At 36.0% G+C, this 12094-nt stretch overlaps 1 protein-coding gene across 10 annotated transcripts in view; it reads left to right on the forward strand.

Annotated features, from left to right (window-relative positions):
- The window catches only part of LOC112057725 (low-density lipoprotein receptor), a 313316-nt gene that overhangs the window by 233272 nt on the left and 67950 nt on the right, over window positions 1-12094 (forward strand). The window contains exon 1 of one of the 10 annotated variants that reach the window (XM_052882341.1): window positions 11159-11312. The exons of 6 other annotated variants lie outside the window; for them this stretch is intronic. The gene's annotated coding sequence lies outside the window, so the exon portion shown is untranslated. Of the gene's footprint in view, window positions 1-11158; window positions 11313-11386; window positions 11404-12094 lie in introns of those variants that run through there. 3 more of the 10 variants (XM_052882321.1, XM_052882335.1, XM_052882327.1) reach the window with 3 other exon arrangements.

Below are 12094 nucleotides of genomic sequence, written 5' to 3' on the forward strand. Positions count from 1 at the left end.
GCTAATCTCAGGAACTACTGGTCCGATTTGAAAAATTCTTTCAGTGTTAGATATCTCATTCATCGAGAAAGGCTATAGGCTATATATTATCCCCGTAATCCTACGGGACGGAGAACCACGCGGGTGAAACCGCGCGGCGTCAGCTAGTATCTAATATTTTTTAACTAAAAACTTTTTATATTTTAATACAAAGTATTTCAAATAATTCCGACTATCCATGTAACACACGCCTTTAACTATCCTTTCATTTTCAAATGTCAAAGTTTGGCTACGTCATTATTATAAGGATGCGTATAGGGGACACATTTTATCACGTCATGTTCTTTGAACATTTTTAATCTAATCACGCTAATATTATATAGGCATAAGTTTGTGTTTGTAAGTGTGTAAGTATGTTTGTTCCTCCTTTACGAAGCAAATTGACAGTAATTTGGAATGGAAATAGATTTCTTTCACTCAGGCTACTTTTAATCCGGAAAAATCAATGGTGCCCGCGGGGTTTGTGAAAAACTGAATTCCACGCGGACGAAGTCGCGGACGTACGATAATGTAGTATAAAATGATAAAACAAAATAATATTATGTAAGAACAGAAAATAATTTACCAAGTATGAAAATGTGCCGAGATTTATCTTAATAAGAAACATGATTACATTCAGCAAGTTAATTTAGGATATAACCAAAATAATAACAAGATTTATGGCTACAAAAATATCTTACAAATCTGTACAAATATACTAGCCGTAATAGCTCAGTGGAACTCTGCCTTCGATTTGGAGGGTGTAGGTTCGAATTCGATCCGATAGGTGCATCTCAAACTCTTCAGTTATGTGCATTTTAAAAACCAAATATCACGTGTCTCAAATGGTGAAGGAAAAACATCGTAAGGAAACCTGAGATTTTTTTTAAATATATACGTGTCTGAAGTCTACCAATCCAGGGCCACCGTGGTGGACTATTAGCCTAACCCACCTCCCCCCCATCTGAGAGGACATTTTCATTGATGCTCCGCTCCTTATGGTTATAGCGTTGTGTTAAAATACTGATAGATAAAGTAGCTTTCTAATTGTAAAATAACTTTTAAAATCGGTTTAGTAGATCCAGAGACTTTTAAATAAATATTCATATGACTCGTCTATGAACTAAGTAATTATATCAAACTAAAAACAAACTGAATATTATTCTAATCATATTATTAAAGTAAAGTAGCAAATTGAATAAGAGTTTATTTCATTATAAGGCACAAAGTGACCTTGCAAAGTTCCTAACGGTCCAAATGTTCAATTATTATACAAGCATTTATAGTATGTGACAGTTAGATTATTTGTAAAATGGTCTAAATAAAACCAGCCAAGTGTGTGTAGAGCCACGCGCAGTACAGTGTTCCGCAGCTGTACGTCACCAATGCCGACGAGAATGATCGTTATTTGTTGGTCGACTAGGCTAGGCAATTTTTATTCCAACTTAGATGTTTTAGTCTTCCTTTTACTTTCGTTACATAGACTGGTTCTGGCTCATAAACAGCAGTTTAGCTCGCCGAGGGTGGACACTTGATTCTAACAAAAATTTGCACTTAATTATTTCCCAACATATCCGTAAATTGTAACATGATTTTAACCACAGAACATAGAAAACGTCAAAGCTGACTTAAAACTGATGTATTCATAAGTTATATTTTTTTAAACCTATCCAATGACACCCTACGAGTTAAAAAAACAAGTAATAAAATCTTTACATATAACATGTAGGGTTAGACTTAACATGTAGGTAGAGTACTTACTCAAAACATATTTTTACAGATTTCATTTTACGACTATATCGACATGCTGAATTTATATACTTTTGCTAAATTACTTTTCTAGTAATTAATAGTCTCTGAGCTAATCCACGAACAGGCGGACATGCAAAACATGGTTCCTTGTTAACTACGGATGCGGAACCCTAATAAAAGTAACAAATAGGATAAAGACGGTCCAAAGGGAATTGAATTGCTTACACAGTGTAAATCTACGGGTAATACGGTAGCGTTGATTTAACTAGGGATGACACGGAGTTTCGCCATTCAACTAGGAACGGTCGGAATTACGAACGATAGAAATTACACGTCCGAATTCACTTCGGTAATATTTTTGCAGGAAAGGTTTTTTTCAATGTTTTAGCGTACGTATGCTAGACGTGGGTTCTGGAAAGATAGATGTGTATAAAATACCTACTAGTTATATTGATTGAATGTTAACTTTCTTTGTTTTTTATTCTTTAAAAGTTAGCCCTTCACCACAATCTCACCTGATGGTAAGTGATGATGTAATAATCTAAGATCAATCGGTCCAGCCGGGGATCAAACCCAGGACTTCCGTCTTGTAAATAGACCTCGCATACCACTGCGCCACGGAGGCCGTCAAAATAGGCTGAAAATGATAATCAAAAGCTCACAAATAAAGGTTAGAAAAATGTTTTCAATCAAAATTTACGGCAAATTTACGTTATAAGGTGGCAGAAAGCACAATTTCCTTTTAAAGCTGGCATCAAAGTATTTTTCTTTAAAAGTGAAAGTCGATCCGTTAATCTACAAGGGCGTCGCCACCGCGCTAATAGTTCTCAATCTCAACGAGCGAGCGAATCTGCTGGGACCGGCGTGTTGACGATCTGGAATAACTCTCTGGAAAATATTTTATGCCTCATTCATATTGAGCTCGCTTATTAGATAGCCTTCGGTTGATTTAGCTAACGTTATCAAACAATGATCTGCATATTATTAGTGGATAAGTATCGAAAAGCTCGATTTTTAAACGATTAACCTTTTATGTCTTTCTTCCAGGTACTTTAATTTCAAGCAGTCAAAACTCCTAGCAAGATAAAAAAGGTATTTTAAAGTAACGAACCTCATCATTACCTCAGATAACGGTATTCTTTTGTTTTCTTCTAGGAATTCTATCATAATAAATGGAGATTTTGTCACAAAGTAGTTCCAAACCTTTCGAAAGCAAATGTGTGATTATACAAATCTTTGTTATAATCTATCATGAACATGTAAACCTTTAAAATAAGGCTTAAAAGTTTAGCGACCAAGTCTCTGAGCCTTCTTACATACAGCGGGCGATGGAACAAGCTATGCTCGGAGTACCTCTGTGTGATCGAATCAGATATGAGGAGATACGCAGAAGAACCAAAGTCAGCGACATAGTTCAACGAATCGCGAAGCTGACGTGGCAATAGGCGGGGCACATAGTTCGAAGAGCCGATGGACGTTACAGTCACAAGGTGCTGGAATGGCGACCCTGCACTAGAAAACGCAGTGTTGGTCGACAGATGACGTTAAATGAGTCGCAGGGATCTCGGCTCAGGATCGTGATATTTGGAAGTCCCTACATAAGGCCTATGTCCTGCAATGGACGTCCATCTGGTGATATAATGAGGATGATGACGATTACAAGTTGCAGTTTTTTTTTTAAAAGTAAATAATGTAGGTATATCATTCGACATACCGAGTTGCAAACGTAAGGTGTTCATTATTTTCGGTCGCCTAGATATTTTAAGATCATCAATCCCACTCTATTTAAATTCCCCTTTTACATGGCTAAATATTTGCTTATGTCGTTCTTAATCCTGAATCTCTAACAAATTAACGAGCTAGTCAGTCACGTGTCAGCTGAAGGCAACCCTCATTGCTACGGAGTGACATTACATGTATGCGGTTGACACCGTCGCAATACTCCCGTTTGATAAGTACAAACACCGTTTCACGATTCATGTCACAGAGGCACGTAACACGTAATTTCAGTATGAATTACGCATGCCTTTAGCCCTCATTCGCACGGGAGCTTTTTTAACGGACGTTAAAAAAGCGTTCAATTATAATATGAAGTTATATTTATTTATTTATTTATTTATTATATATCCTTAGTATGCTTACAGCTAAGCCAAAACGCATACAAAGTACAGACTTACAATATACCAATATAACAGATAAACAAATTACAATACACTATACAATACAAACACATAAATTGCATATTTCTATAAAATTAAAATTAAAATTCACAGCTGTTTACAATATCAATAAATACATGAAGTTTTATATCAAAAATATCTAGATCTTGGCGCTGAGCAATCAACGTATTGAGCATCGACAGTACCCGATTAGTTGGGGCATTTCGAGCATATTGCGTACGGAACGACTTGGTAGCGAAAAAAGGTCGCTTACGACACGACCGAAGCAACTTGCCTGGTTCTCGAACCGACAAGGCACATCGCGACAGTGCGTCCGAGTTATCCACTTTATTGTGTATTAGCAGGAAGTAATGGATGAGAATAGCTCTCTTTCGCCTTAACTCCAGAGTGTCTAGCCCCACCATACCAGACACAAACAAGGAAGGGTACAAATATGGGTAATAACCGTAAATTTTTTTATACAAACCACGCGCGAATTTTTTTTGGACTTTCTCAACGGTAAGTGTATGAGTAGCACATAACGGACTCCAGACAGGTGAGTTGTACTCCATCTTACTGCGGACATATGCATTGTACAATGTATAAAGTATTAACGGATTAGTGAAACGCTTACTCTGCCGCAATACAAATCCTAAAAGCTTATGCGCCTCTTTGCATATTGTGTTAATATGATCGTTAAAAGTTAGCTTGGCGTCGACCGTCAGACCTAAATCTCTGATTTGCGATACCCTCTCCAGAGTATCACCAGATATCTTATAGTCAAAGACAACACTGTTATTTTTATACGTCAACGTTATGACTTTACATTTTGATACATTAAATTCCAGACAATTCATATGTGACCATCGAACTACGTTATTAATATCCTCCTGCAGCAAAATGCAGTCTTCGTATTTTTTGATACCCAGGTATCAATATTATATGAAGGTCTACTTCCAACGGCCAAAATTGAAATTGAAAAAAAGAGCCGTAATGGCCCAGTGGATATGACCTCTGCCTCCGGTTCCGGAGGGTGTGGTTTCAAATCCGACCGGAGCATGCACCTCCAACTTTACAGTTGTGTGCATTTTAAGAAATTAAATATCACGTGTTGAGGAAAAACATCGTGAGGAAACCTGCATACCAGTGAATTTTCTTAATTCTCTGCGTGTGTGAAGTCTGCCAATCCGCATTGGGCCAGCGTGGTGGACTATTGGCCTAACCTCTCTCATTCTGAGAGGAGACTCGAGCGGGCCGAATATGGGTTGATAATGATGAAAATTGAAAATGCAACAATGCTTGAAAAAAAGCGACGTGTTTTAAAAACGCTTTCGTATTAACATTTACTTGGGAATGCATTTGTTGTATTTGAACGCTTTTTTAACGTCCGTAAAAAAAACTCTCGTGCGAATGGGGGCTTATTGTGTTGGATTAAGATTTTGATTATCGCTTAAATAGTATAGTGCTATTGATCCACAGTCTGGAGCATTAACGTCCCTTTAGGGTGTAATACTGGTTGACTGGCTTTATTACTTTCATTTATCTACATTTACTGTTTACTTCTAAATTACAATCATTCGTTTTCATTTTTACCGCTAAGAAATTACGGAAATTCTCTCTGTGTAGTGAATCCTAGTAGAAATAAAAATAAGAAAATGTGGCCAGTTTCATTACAATTTAATTAACATCATTCTAAAACTAATAATGCAAACTCTTTTCTATGTCCGAGTACCTTGATAAGAGTTTGAAATAAAAGAGTTTTTGTTATGTTAAGAGCTTGACTGCAATCATGCTTGATGGTAAGCGACAATGCAGCCTTTGGTAAAACAAGCATCCCAAGATTATTAGTGTTTGCTTAGAATAATATGACTTTTTTCTATTAATATCAATACTTGTATTGATATTAATAAATAATATATCAATATATCATCATTATCATATCAGCCCAGTGGATAGGACTTCTGCCTCCGATTCCGGAGGGTGTGGGTTTGAATCTGGTCCGGGGCATGCACCTCCAACTTTTCAGTTGTGTGAATTTTAAGAAATTAAATATCACGGTCTCAAACGGTGAAGGAAAACCATCGTAAGGAAACCTGCCAATCCGTATTGGGCCAACGTGGTGGACTTTTGGCTTAACCCCTCTCATTCTGAGAGGAGACTCTAGTTCAGCAGTGAGCCAAATTTGGGTTGATAATGATGTTTAATAATGATGATATCAATACTTTCTGAACTTCCTTGCACTTTTCCATTTTCCATATCGATGTGGATAATGTATAATATATAGTCTCTGTAGTAATGGGTTCATTTTTTATTATCGAAAGTCAGGTTCGCGTCTCGTTTCCGCTCTCAGTTGTAATTATGTGTACCTGATGCAATTTCACGTCGGCATAAATATGAGACCAGTTATAATGATCGTGGCTTGCCCGCTCACTTGTTACGTTATTTTTTTATAATTGCATGGATATTATCCTTCCTACTTTTACGCGAAAGTTTGTGATGATGTATGGGTGGATGGATTGTTACTCTTCCATGTAAGAACTTCTGAATAGATTTTGATGATTTTTTCTAGTAAGTATTATAGCTTTAAGCTTTAGGTTTATCAGAACTAGTGGACGAAATGTTAATGCGTTTGGAAGTCATGAACCACGATATTCTTTATTAAGCTGCAAATGTAAACCTTCCTCTTTAATTTCTCTATCTATTGATGAAACGTTCAGATTTACATAACACACAAGTTATGTACTAGAAGATCCGAATTAGAAACGATCTTAACCCGTCTGTTTATTGAATGAAAAATGTATTAAAAACAAATTTAGTAAATCTAATAAAATATATTGCGAGCAGGTTGTCAAGAAAACTTCTGGGCATACTATCATTAATAAGTAGTTAATAAGGGTTTACAACAGTTTCTAATTCGGTTCTTATACCAATAGGCTTCAACTGTGATGCCATCAACGCTGGATGTGAAAAGATCCCAAGTAATTTGTATTTTCAAAAGTAAGATGATTCTTCCTTTCTTTTCATTGGGATTGTTTGGACGGGATTTACGCAGTTCATCCTGTCTTTTGCACCCAAACGGTCCGTTTTTGCGATTTTTACAGATATATGAAGCTTAACTCTCAGCAATATCCTATAGGCTTTATTTTATTGACATCGGATGTAGGAATTTCTATCCGGAAAAACCGATTTCCACGTGGACGGGGTTACGGACAATCGCGAAAAGTCACTAGGTTTTCGGTACTCTATATAAATCGTATGATAATTTAATTGACTCCTAGTACAAAACAATACGAGTAGAAAACAGTGCTCTGTCATTTCAAGACTAAATTCCTTGATTGAAATTTCTCCTGACGTTAAATGACGATCATAACAGCCTAAGGATATAAGCGAGGTAACTTTTCTTTTGTTTATTTTGCTCATTAGTTTTTAAGCGATGTCATTACGAAAGCTGGGACCCACCTGATAAAAAGCAGAGTATTCCCAACTGCACTAAACAAGTCATCAAAACGATCTATCGTTCAACTAATACATTTCTTATTTGCTGGATTTACTTAAGCTGTGAGGATTTTTTAGTTTTCCAATATTTTTATATTCCTTTTATCTCTTTCCAGTCTAGTTGGATCTCATTTAGAATATTCACTTGTTATTCCCCAGACGTCTAGTTACATTGCTTCCGAACGTTGACCCTTACCCGTATTTAGTTTACAGGTAAACTTCACAAACATTGCTTTATTGAGGAAAGTAGAGGATTTCCTATTTGACTAGTCTCCTCTATCTCATCTTCTTTCTTAACTAACTCTTATAATAAAATCATTAAAAAAATATCTATCTGTTTTGTGCAACAGCAATTCTTGTACATAGTATCTATATTTTTAGATCTTGAAAACAAATTACAGGACATAGATAACATTTTATATATAAATGAGTTTTAGCTTATAGGATTTATTTACACAGATATTGTTTTCAGAAAGCACGACAAAAAATACACAAAAGCAATTTTCAAAAATAGAAAGATAGTATAATTAGTCACATATATAGATATAATTAGTCATATTAACAATAGATATGTCTAACATAACACAGGATATGATTTAAAAAATTCTACGCGAACGTACTCGTAGTCTCAGACAATAGCTGCTAGATAAAAGAACTGCCAAGGACACTGTTGATGTATTCCGAAGGCAGAAGCAGAGATGGGCGGAACGACACTCTAAGGGCGTCTCCTTTGAGACTCTGACATCGGCTTAGAGGGCCGTTCGGAAAGGGCGTTTTAGCCTGAGTGTATCAGTCCGGTCGCCCCCGAGATCGTGAGTTAAAAAGCCCACGTCTTGATGATGTCAGATATCGGGGACCACGTCTTCGCGGCGAAGACGCTGTGTAGCTCGTGTTTGTGTTGCCTGGGAAGTATTGTCGTTGGTTATATCATCGTCAGGATCGTAAAGGGTATTTAACGTGCTGTCTAATCTTTTAAAGTACTATTTAATGAAAGTTTAGCAAAGCGGTGTGGGTAAGCACTAGAATGTAATAGGTAGGTAGATAAAATAAACCGTACCATAATTACTATGTAATTTAACTCTACCTGGCCACTCGTAATGGCCAACCTGACGCAATGTGGTTGCCAGCGACATAAGAAACGAGAGCTTTAAGCTTCAAAAGATACTTTGCAAATTCCATGTCTTGTATTAAAAGGAGCTGCAATCAAGCTGATGCAAGGCTCGTTAGTATTAACTAATTTAAATTATGATTATATAATGATTTATTTATTTTGCTATCATCCGCGAAAATTCGGCGAACCCATGCGACAACAGACAATTGTCTGTTGTCTGTCTGTCTGATGTCTTTGTAGATAAATTAAACAATTTGCACCCAAAAATTAAATTTAAATTAGAAATAGAACAGAATAATTCTTTAAATTTCCTTGATGTAACAATCACTAGAGTTAATAATAGACATCACTTTGGGATTTATCGTAAGCCAACTTATACAGATATAACCATACCAGCTTCATCTTGTCATCCATGGCAACATAAATTAGCAGCTTTCCATAGTTATGTTCATAGACTGATGTCCATTCCTCTAACTAGGGATCAGTATAACAAGGAATTAAATATAATATATCGCATGGCCATTTCGAATGGATACAACCCGAATATTGTGAATAGAATAATCAATAAGAAACAATTGGTGTTGATTAGAAAAGAACTTTATGGAATTCCATTAGAAAAACCTAAAAAATTTAAAGCTAGTCTAACATACTTTGGTCCAGTGTCGGAACGTATTGCAAAAACACTTAGAAAGCATGATATAAATGTGGCTTTCAGAACAAATAACTCTCTTAAAAATATTTGCAATGGTAAAGATAAACTAGAAAAGCAACATAAATCGGGAGTATATAAATTACAATGTTCTGAATGTAATGCAACATATATTGGTCAAACCGGTCGGAATTTTGATACACGTTACAAGGAACACATATCCGCTGTTCGAAATGACCGTCCACAAAGGTCGCACTTTGCAAAGCATCTCCTAGATACTGGCCATAAGCTGGCAGATAATCATATGTATGACATTTTACACACTTGCAATAAAGGCCTACGACTATGCGTTTTGGAACAATTAGAAATAATAAAACATAATAAGTCAGGAATTACCTTATTAAATGAACAAATAGAGTTATCGAAGTCACCACTAATAAAAATGTTTGAATGCGATGCGAGATAAATCGCTTATATTATGAGTATCTTGGCAACGCCCACCTCTTGCCCCACCTACTTTTTGGTCTATAAAAGACGAAGCAAAGGTCGAAAACGACACTTTGCAATTGCACGTTGTAGAGTCAACATCTCCTGAGGATGCTCCGGTTTCGGGGTGAAACGTACGTAGAGAGTATTTTGTCGGACCTGGGTGACGTTGTCGCATGGGTTCGCCGAATTTTCGCGGATGATAGCAAAATAAATAAATCATTATATAATCATGATGAACTTCCGCAAAGTAACGCCTGCTTCTATCCAATAATTTAAATTATTAAAAGAAAGAAAGAAATGTTTATTTAGTATACCCACGCGACACACAAAGAAAAAAAACAATAATTAAAATACATTACAACTATAGCATAATGTGATTCTAAGAGTTTTTCTTTATAGAATTCTAAGGTACCTAATTTCTGTTATTATGACATTACATATACTACATACGCTTTAGAACGACAAAATTTTATTGTTATTCTTAGGTACACAATTACAATAAAGAATGACTTGAGGAAGCGGTACAGTGTTTATTGTCAAGTTATTATGTCAATTACAATTACGTACGTACGTACGAGTATGTAGAAATTAAATTTTTTTTTGTTAAAAGGTCTCTAAAATAAAGCGTCGTTTTCATTAGATCCATAACACGAATTTCGCCATGTGGATGTTTTGCTGTGACCACAACGCGTTGTTAGCTATTTTTCCGCTCACTCAACGTCTTCGATCTTTGAGCGTAACACATTATAAATATACATAAATTAATGCTCTACTTATTGAAAAAGCGTTTGTTTTCTTTCTTAAGAAATTTATTTTGCGGAAATATAAGCCTCTTTCTCACCATACACAAATTACTATCACTCGCACTATTCGTTTAAATACTTTAAAACTAATTTAACGATTAATTAAAACTAACGCAAAATTGCTTTGTAAAAATGGCTTTTTTAGCGATTGCCAATGATTGACATCCGAATCCTACAAATGGTGAAATCAAAATTCATGAATCATAAGCTTGTATTATTGTTTATTTCAGTGTTCAGTATTGGTACGTCGATACATTTTCGAAATAACTCTACGTCTTTCATGATAATTATCACATTCAATTCACTTTTGAACTGGATACATACCTAGGTAATGCACAGAATATACAAATATAGTAGAAGGTAATAACAGTCCGTGGTATTTTATGAAACGATATCTCTTGCAAAAAAAAATTAGATCTGTATCGACTTTAGTGTCCCTGGAGCGCTGAAGACGTCGTGCGACGCGAGCCGATTTCGTAACATCTAAGTAAACGATGAACCATTGATTTTCACACGTTGCCGTTACATCGACTCATTTTCAATAAAAATCACATTTTCCTCCACAAGCCAGTTGTTGGTGTCTGGGTGACATTCATGGCAGAGTTTAGTGACTTCCGAAGTAGCAGGTTATCAGACGTGGCGTTGGCGGGGCGAGGGGGGGTGGGTGGTGGAGGGAAACTGGGTACTCGGTGGTAGATCGCCCCCGCATTCGCGTCCCGACTCGCGGCGCGCTCGACCGCGCCTTGTTCGCGTCCCTGATTACTGATTTATTTACGCGTCCGTCTCTATTTACTAACTAAACGTTGCTGTACGTTTTCGATTAACTCGCGTTTAAGGTTTGTTGTGGCTAATAGAAGTGTATTCTGTGATTCTACGCTACTATTTTCAATATTTTACTATATATTTACATATATGAACCAGTAATGGGTGTGTATATAGTTTTAGATTCTAACACATTGGTATGGTGAAGTGTAATTACTGTATTATTGTCTGAATTAACCAATATGTCTTCTGCTAAACTTAGAGTTACTGATGAAATCCTGCCTTCCTTTCCAGCCAAATTATCTCTGTATTTTATTAGACTTAGTCAATATTATACTCTCCTATCTACAAACAAGTGCATTTATTAGTTGCTAACTCATATTAAATATCACTTTTCTTTTCCGGAAAAATAACACATTAAAATGAAACTCTTGCACTTTGATTACTAATGGTCGAATAATAAAAAAGTCAATTGTGTCTCCGAGTCTGTTTTTTTATGGTTGTTTTATGGGCGAAGTACCAAAAATATCAGATAAAACTCAAGGTCCTAATGCAATAAAACCTAAGACGCTGGGTACGTTTATGCTTAGAGATGACAATATTACTTTAATTTTTTCGGAGACCATTGCAAAAAATTATAAAAAGACCATTGCAACATACGGAGAATGTTTATGGAAATCACATAGAACCTTTACATAGAACATTTTTTTTTTGACATACGTCTGTCAGGTCGTGAAAAAGAAGAAGTGACGTTTGGTGTACCAAACTACCAAAGAGGCGATAACACATTGCATGGATATTTGTATTTGTATGAAGTATTTTTACGTAGAGGGTTGTAAGTATCTGAAAATACGAT

The sequence above is a fragment of the Bicyclus anynana genome, chromosome 1 (assembly GCF_947172395.1).
Source record: "Bicyclus anynana chromosome 1, ilBicAnyn1.1, whole genome shotgun sequence".
Taxonomy (NCBI): domain Eukaryota; kingdom Metazoa; phylum Arthropoda; class Insecta; order Lepidoptera; family Nymphalidae; genus Bicyclus; species Bicyclus anynana.